The sequence below is a fragment of the Phyllostomus discolor genome, chromosome 5 (genome assembly GCF_004126475.2).
Source record: "Phyllostomus discolor isolate MPI-MPIP mPhyDis1 chromosome 5, mPhyDis1.pri.v3, whole genome shotgun sequence".
In the NCBI taxonomy this organism is placed as follows: domain Eukaryota; kingdom Metazoa; phylum Chordata; class Mammalia; order Chiroptera; family Phyllostomidae; genus Phyllostomus; species Phyllostomus discolor.
Window position 1 is genome coordinate 107,210,647 of NC_040907.2, and position 7,097 is coordinate 107,217,743.

The window sequence follows — 7,097 nt, forward strand, 5'->3', positions numbered from 1 at the left end:
TCTAGGAGGGCCCTGTGGGTACCTCTAACAGACTCTCCTGTGAGGCTGGGGGTTTCTCCTGCTGCCACCTCAACCCCCATGGGAGTTTTCAGTCAGAGGCTTTGAGTCTGTTTTCCTGTACTGCAACCCTGGGTTGCACAGCTTGTGTTGCTCCCCAGTTGTTCATCCTGGTTTATCGGTAATGTGAATGTGAGACTGCCCAGTCTGCAAGCTGCTGCCTTGCCTTCCCCGGGTCCTCCAGTTGCTGCCTTGCTGCAAGTCCTCTTCACCTGGCTGCCCATCTCCGCCCCTCCTGCTGGCCTGGATGAATATTTCTTCTTTAACTCCTTCGTTGTCTGACTTCCTTACAGTTCGATTTTCTGGTTGTTTTGTTCTGGTTGTTTTTTGTTTCTCAAGTTGTTGTTGTCCTTCTTTTGGTTGTGCCAGGAGGCATGGTATGTCTATCTAGAACTTCATCTTGGCTGGAAGTCTTACTTTCTATATTTTCTGATGTTTTGACATCTGGGTTCTTGATTACCCTGGAAGGACTGCCTCTCACAGAGCTAGCCAGTTTCTAGAGGTACTAAGTGAGTCTCCCTAGAACATGACTTTAATATGCAAACCAACCATTTTAGAATCCATACCTACACTGTATCCTTCATTGGAGTATTCTGCTCTAGACCACTATCCACCTGTCCTAATCACCCAAGCACCAGGTACCAGAAAACTAAGGACAACTCCTCTGCCTCAGATCCCACCGATATTATTCAAACTAGCTAGTCCTAAGCCTACTCATCTGTCTTGCCCATTCTTTCCTGAAGAAACCACAATGAAGTCTCTTGCCCATGTTTCCGCCATTCTCTATGTCTTCTGACTGACTCTGGTATTTCCCTATCTGGCCTCTTATGTGGTGTTCTATGCCTCCCATTTCCAGGGATCTAGAGTATAAAAACTTCTTTCTTGACATTTATTTCCATGTTTTTGTGTCTCAAACACACCTGAGTAAAACAAATCCTCATACCCTTAAAACAGACCTTTAATACTTTAGTGAAAGTCTATAGGTACTAAATCCTTAGTCTTTGTATGTATGACACTCTTTTACTACCATTTATAAATGATAGTTTATCTGGCATAAAATTCTAAATTAAGTTAATTACTCTCAGCCTTTTAGATGATATTACTCCATTGTCTTTGGCTCTCATTGTTACTGATGGAATGTCTGCCATCAGTCTAATTGTTCGATTAGCAGTTTTTGTTTTCTCTCTGAAGCTTTTTGCCCTTAATGTTCTGCAGTTTTGTTACAACTTATTTAGGCATAGATTTGTCTTTCTTTATGCTTACTGGTACTAATAGTGCCCTCTGAGAACCCTTTCTTTAATTCTGGAAATGTCTCAGGTATTTTATATATCTTTAAATATGTACTCTGCTATTTTCTTCATTCTCTGCTCTGTAACCACTATTAGATAATTGTTAGAACATCTAAAAGTAGCCTTCAGGTCTTATAACTGCTTTTTCAAATATATCTTTTAGTTATATCTTATTTTTAACTGTGTCCTGTGTAATGGGTGAATTCCTCAGTATTATCTTCCAATGCATTAATGTTCTCAACTAGTTTCTATCTAAAATTTATTCTGTCCAGTGAAGTTTGTTTTAAATTAAGTATTTTTTAAAGGAGCAGTTTAGGTTCACAGCAAAATTGCATAGAAAGTACAGAGATTTCCCATACTTAACCTTCTTCCACACATGCATAGCCTCTTTATCAAGATTCCCCAACCAGAGTGGTACATTTATTCCAGTTGATAAACCTACATTTGTTCCAATTGATAAATGCAATTTATATGATGCACATAATCACCCAAAGTCCATAGTTTACCTTAGAGTTCACTTTTGGTATAGTACATTCTGTGGGTTTGGACAAATGTATAATGACATGGTCCATGATTATGGTAGCATACAGAATATTTTTAGTACTCTAAAAATTCTTCATGCTCTGACTGTTTTTCCCTCTCCACCATCCTCTGCCATAATCCCTAGCTATCACTGATTTTTTTTTGCTGCCTCTGTAGTTTTGCCTTTTCTAGATTTCATGTGGTTGGAGTCACACAGTATATAGTGTTTTCAGATTGGCTTCTCTCACTTAGTAATATGCATTAACAGTTCCTCATGTCTTTTCATGGCTTGATAGTTAATTTCTTTTTAGTGCTGAATAATAGTCCATTGTCTCAATATGCCAAAATTTACTTACCCATTCACCCTTGAAGGACATCTTAGTTGCTTCTAAGTTTCAGCGAATGAATAAAGTTTCAATAAACATTTATGTGCAGGTTTTGTTTTGCATTTTTTTTGAAAAAAAAAACACTTAAACTTACTACAGAAAGAAGCTGGTATACAGCCCAAGTATTTTTTTTAAATATATTTTATTGATTATGTGATTACAGTTGTCCCATTTCCTCCCCTTCACTCCCCTCCACCCTGCACACCCTCTCCCACCCACATTCCCCCCCCTTTAGTTCATGTCTATGTGTCATAAGTTCTTTAGCTTCTACATTTCTCATACTATTTTTACCCTCCCTCTATTTTCTACCTACTGTCTATGCTACTTATTTTCTGTACCTTTTCCCCCCTCTCCTCCTCCCACTCTCCTGTTGATAACCCACCAAGTGATCTCCATTTCTGTGGTTCTGTTCCTGTTCTAGTTGTTTGCTCAGTTTGTTTTTGTTTTTGTTTTAGGTGTGGTTGTTAATAATTGTGAGTTTGCTATCATTTTACTGTACATGTTTTTTATCTTCTTTTTCTTAGATAAGTCCCTTTAACATTTCATATAATAAGGGCTCGGTGATGATGAAGTCCTTCAATTTGACCTTTCCTGAGAAGCACTTTATCTGCCTTTCCATTCTAAATGAAAGCTTTGCTGGATAGAGTAATCTTGGATGTAGGCCCTGCCTTTCATGACTTGGAATACTTCGTTCCAGCCCCTTCTTGCCTGTAAGGTCTCGAGAAATCAGCTGACAGTCTGATGGGAACTCCTTTGTAGGTAACTGCCTCCTTTTCTCTTGCTGCTTCTAGGATTCTTTCCTTACTTTTAATCTTGGGTAATGTAATTATGATGTGCCTTGGTGTGTTCCTCTCTGGGTCCAACTTTTTTGGGACTCTCTGAGCTCCCTGGACTGCCTGGAAGTTTATTTCCTTTGCCAGATTGGGGAAGTTCTCCTTTAGTATTTGTTCAAATAACTTTCCCACTTGTTGCTCTTCTTCTTCTCCTTCTGGCACCCCTATAACTCAGATGTTGGAATGTTTAAAGATGTCCTGGAGGTTCCTAAGCCTCTCTTCATTTTTTGAATTCTTGTTTCTTCATTCTTTTCTGTTTGGTTGTTTCTTTCTTCCTTGTGGCCCACTCCATTGATTTGAGTCCCAGTTTTCTTCCCATAACTATTGGTTCCCTGTACATTTTCCTTTATTTCACTCAGCATAGCCTTCATGTTTTCATCTAATTTGTGACTAAATTCAACCAATTCTGTGAGCATCCTGATCACCAGTGCTTTTTGAACTGTGCATCTGATAGGGTGGCTATCTTTTCATCACTTAGTTGTATTTTTTCTGAAGCTTTGATCTGTTGTTTCATTTGGGCCATTTTTTTTTTTTTTATCTTGACATGCCTGTTACATAGTGAGGGGCAGAGTCCTAGGTGTTTCCCCAGGCAGGTCAACCCAGGGGCTGCGTTGTGATGTTGTACGTGAGGCAGGGGTCTGAGAGGGAGCAGTGCTTCTTGCTCCACTCTCTGCCAGATTTCAGTCCCTTCTGCTGCTTCTCCCAAGCAAATTGGGCCCTTCTGTTGCTGATTCCCATGTGGGTGGGTTTGTGTACATTCTAGGACCCTGTGTGTCTCTCCAATGAACTCTCCTTTCAGGCTGGGAGTTGCTCCTGGCAGGTCAACCCCCACAGGTGTTTTCAATTGGTGTTTTGAGGCTTTATTTCCCCATGCTAGAACCCTGGGTTGAGAGATCTGTCTTTCTCCCCAGTTTCACCTGGTTTATCTGCATACAAATGTGGGACCACTTGGTCTGCCATCCACCTTGCACTCCAGTGCCTCTCCACAATCTGCTGCCTTGCTAGGTCCACCTGCTGCTGTCTTGCGTACCCCAGGTCTGCAATCTGTAGCTTTTGTTGCCTTGACCCGGCTGCTCAATTCTGCCCCTCCTACCAGTCTGGATAAATGTGTCTACTTTAACTCCTTGGTTGTTGGACTGCCATACAGTTCAATTTTCTGTCAGTACTGGGGTGTTTTTTTGTTTGTTTCTAAATCTTTGTTGTCTTTATTTTGGTTGTGTGAGGAGGCACAGAGTGTCCACCTACATCTCCATCTTGCCCCAAATTCATGTTTTAATTATTTATTTTCTAGGCTATCACTTTTCAGTATTTGCATGCACCCTTAAACTCTTTTTTAGGTAGTTCTATAACTGAAAGTTATCAGTTTGTTCTCATCCACATTAACTGTTTATAAATTTTTTAAAGTGATGACTGGTACATAGGTGATGAATGTATAGAACTTGTTTGGTGAATTCTTATCTTCATTACATTTTCTGGACAACCACACCCAGATATGGTATAGGCCATTACTTATTCCTTTGTCCCAGATAGCTTTGTTGACCTTGGAGTCAATGGGCACATCTGGAGTTCCCATTTCCTTCATGGCAAATTCCTGGACCTCTTTGAATGCCAGAGGGTCACACTTCTTGAATCCCACTCCATGGATGTGTTTGTGAATGTTGATGGTGTAGTCTCTAGTCACTACCTCAATGATGACACAATGGCCCTTCTTCCTCTCACCACCCTTAGCAACAGCAATTATGCCTGGTTCAAGCTGGAAAGAAAGATAAATAATTTTTAAAAGTTTTTTATATTTTACTTTTCAGTTATAGTTGACATTCAATATTAGTTTTTGGTGTATAGCATAGTGGTTAGACATTTCTATAACTGATAAAGTGAGCCCCCCATATAAGTTTAGTACCAACCTACCACAGTTATTACCATATTGACTTTATTCCCTGTGCTGTACTTTATGTCCCTGTGACTATTTTATAACTGCCAAATTGTAGTTCTTAATCCTTTTATCTTTTTAATTTATCCCTTCAACTTCTCTTCCATTTGGCAACCATCAGTTTGTTCTCTGCTTTCTATCAGTTTGTTTCTATATGGATTATTTCTTTATTTTGTCTTTTAGATTTTATGAGTGAAATCATATGGTCTTTGTATTTCTCTGTCTGAATTATTTCATTTAGCATAATACCTTTTAGGTTCATCCATGTTGTTGCAAATGGTAAGATTCATTCTTTTTTCATGGCCAAGTAATATTCCATTGTATATATGTAGACAGCTTTTTTAAAACAGATTTTACTAAATACTTATTTTTTAAAATTAATTATTTCATTCTTGTACAATTACAGTTAACTGCACTTTCCTGGAACCACGCCACCACCCCAGCCAAATGCACCTGCCTCCCTTGCTACCAACCCCTTTGGTTTTGTCCATGTGTCTTTTATAGTTCCTTAAAACACTTCCCCAAATCATCCCCTCCCAAATCCCCTCTGGTTACCATCAGATTTTTCTTAATTTCAATGTCTCTGGTTATATTTTGCTTGCTTGTTTGTTTTGTTGATTATGTTCCACTTAAAGGTGAGATCATATGGTATTTGTCTCTTACCTCCTGGCTTATTTCACTTAGCATGATGTTCTCCAGTTCCATCCATGATGTCAAAAAGGTGGGAGCTCCTTCTTTCTTCCTGCTGCATAGTATTCCATTGAGTGAATGTATCATAGGTTTTTGATACACTTATTTACCGAGGGGCACTTAGATTGCTTCCAGCACTTGGTTATTGTAAACTGTGCTGCTATGAATATTGGGGTGCATAAATCCTTTGGATTGGTGTTTCAAGTTTCTTAGGATATAATACCAGCAGTGGAATTGTTGGGTCAAAAGACAGTTCCATTTTCAGTTTTCTGAGGAAATTCCATACTGTTTTCCACAGTAGCTGGACCAGTCTGCATTTCCACCAATAGTGCATCAGGGTTCCCTTTTCTCCACATCTTCTCCAACACTTGTTGAAATTGTTTATGATGGCCATTCTGTGAAGTGGTCTCTCATTGTGGTTTTAATTTGCATCTCTCTGATAGCTAGTGATGCTGACCATCTTTTCATGTGTCTCTGGGATCTCTGTATGTCCTCCTTGGAGAAGTGTCTGTTCAAGTCTTTTGACCATTTCTTAATTGGGTTGTTTGTCTTCCTGGAGTGGAGTAGTGAGAGTTCTTGATATATTTTGGAGATCAAATCCTTGTCTGAGATATCATTGGCAAATATGTTTTCCCATATGGTTGGTTCTCTTTTCATTTTAATGCTGTTTTCTTTAGCCACACAGCAGCTTTATAATTTAATGAAGTTCCATTTGTTTATTCTTTCCTTTATGCCTCTTGCTTTAGGGGACATATCAGTGAAGATGTTGCTGTGTGGAATGTCTGAGATTTCCCTGCTGATGTTTTCCTTTAGGACTTTTATGGTGTCATGACTTATATTTAAGTCTTTTATCCACCTTGAATTTATTTTTGCATATGGCATAATTTGGTGATCAAGTTTCATGTCTTTGCATGTAGCTGCCCAGATCTCCCAAAAACATTTGTTGAAGAGGCTATTTTTACTCCATTTTATGCTTCTTCCCCCTTTGTCAAATATCAATTGACCCTAGAAACATGGGTTTATTTCTGGGCTCTCTATTCTGTTTCATTGATCTATGTGTCTGTTTTTATGTCAGGACCAGGCTGTTTGGATAACAGTGGCCTTCTAATACATTTTGACATCAAGTATTGTGATCCTTCCTACTTTGTTCTTACTTTTCAAAATTGCTGCAGCTATTCAGGGTCATTTATGTTTCCATATAAATTTTTCAAATATTTGTTCCAATCTGTGAATTATGTATTGGTATTTTAATAGGGATTGCATTGAATCTATAAATTGCTTTGGGTAGTATGGATATTCTGATTATGTTAATCCTTCCAATCCATGAAGGTACATGCTTCCATTTGTTTGTGTGTTCCTTAATTTCTTCAGTGTTGTGTAGTTTTCTGAA

General features: G+C 38.7%; 1 pseudogene; it reads right to left on the reverse strand.

The window, feature by feature from the left end:
• Positions 1-4,420: 4,420 nt before the first annotated feature.
• On the reverse strand, positions 4,421-5,010 carry LOC114497150 (annotated as a pseudogene).
• Between the last annotated feature and the right edge of the window lie 2,087 nt (positions 5,011-7,097).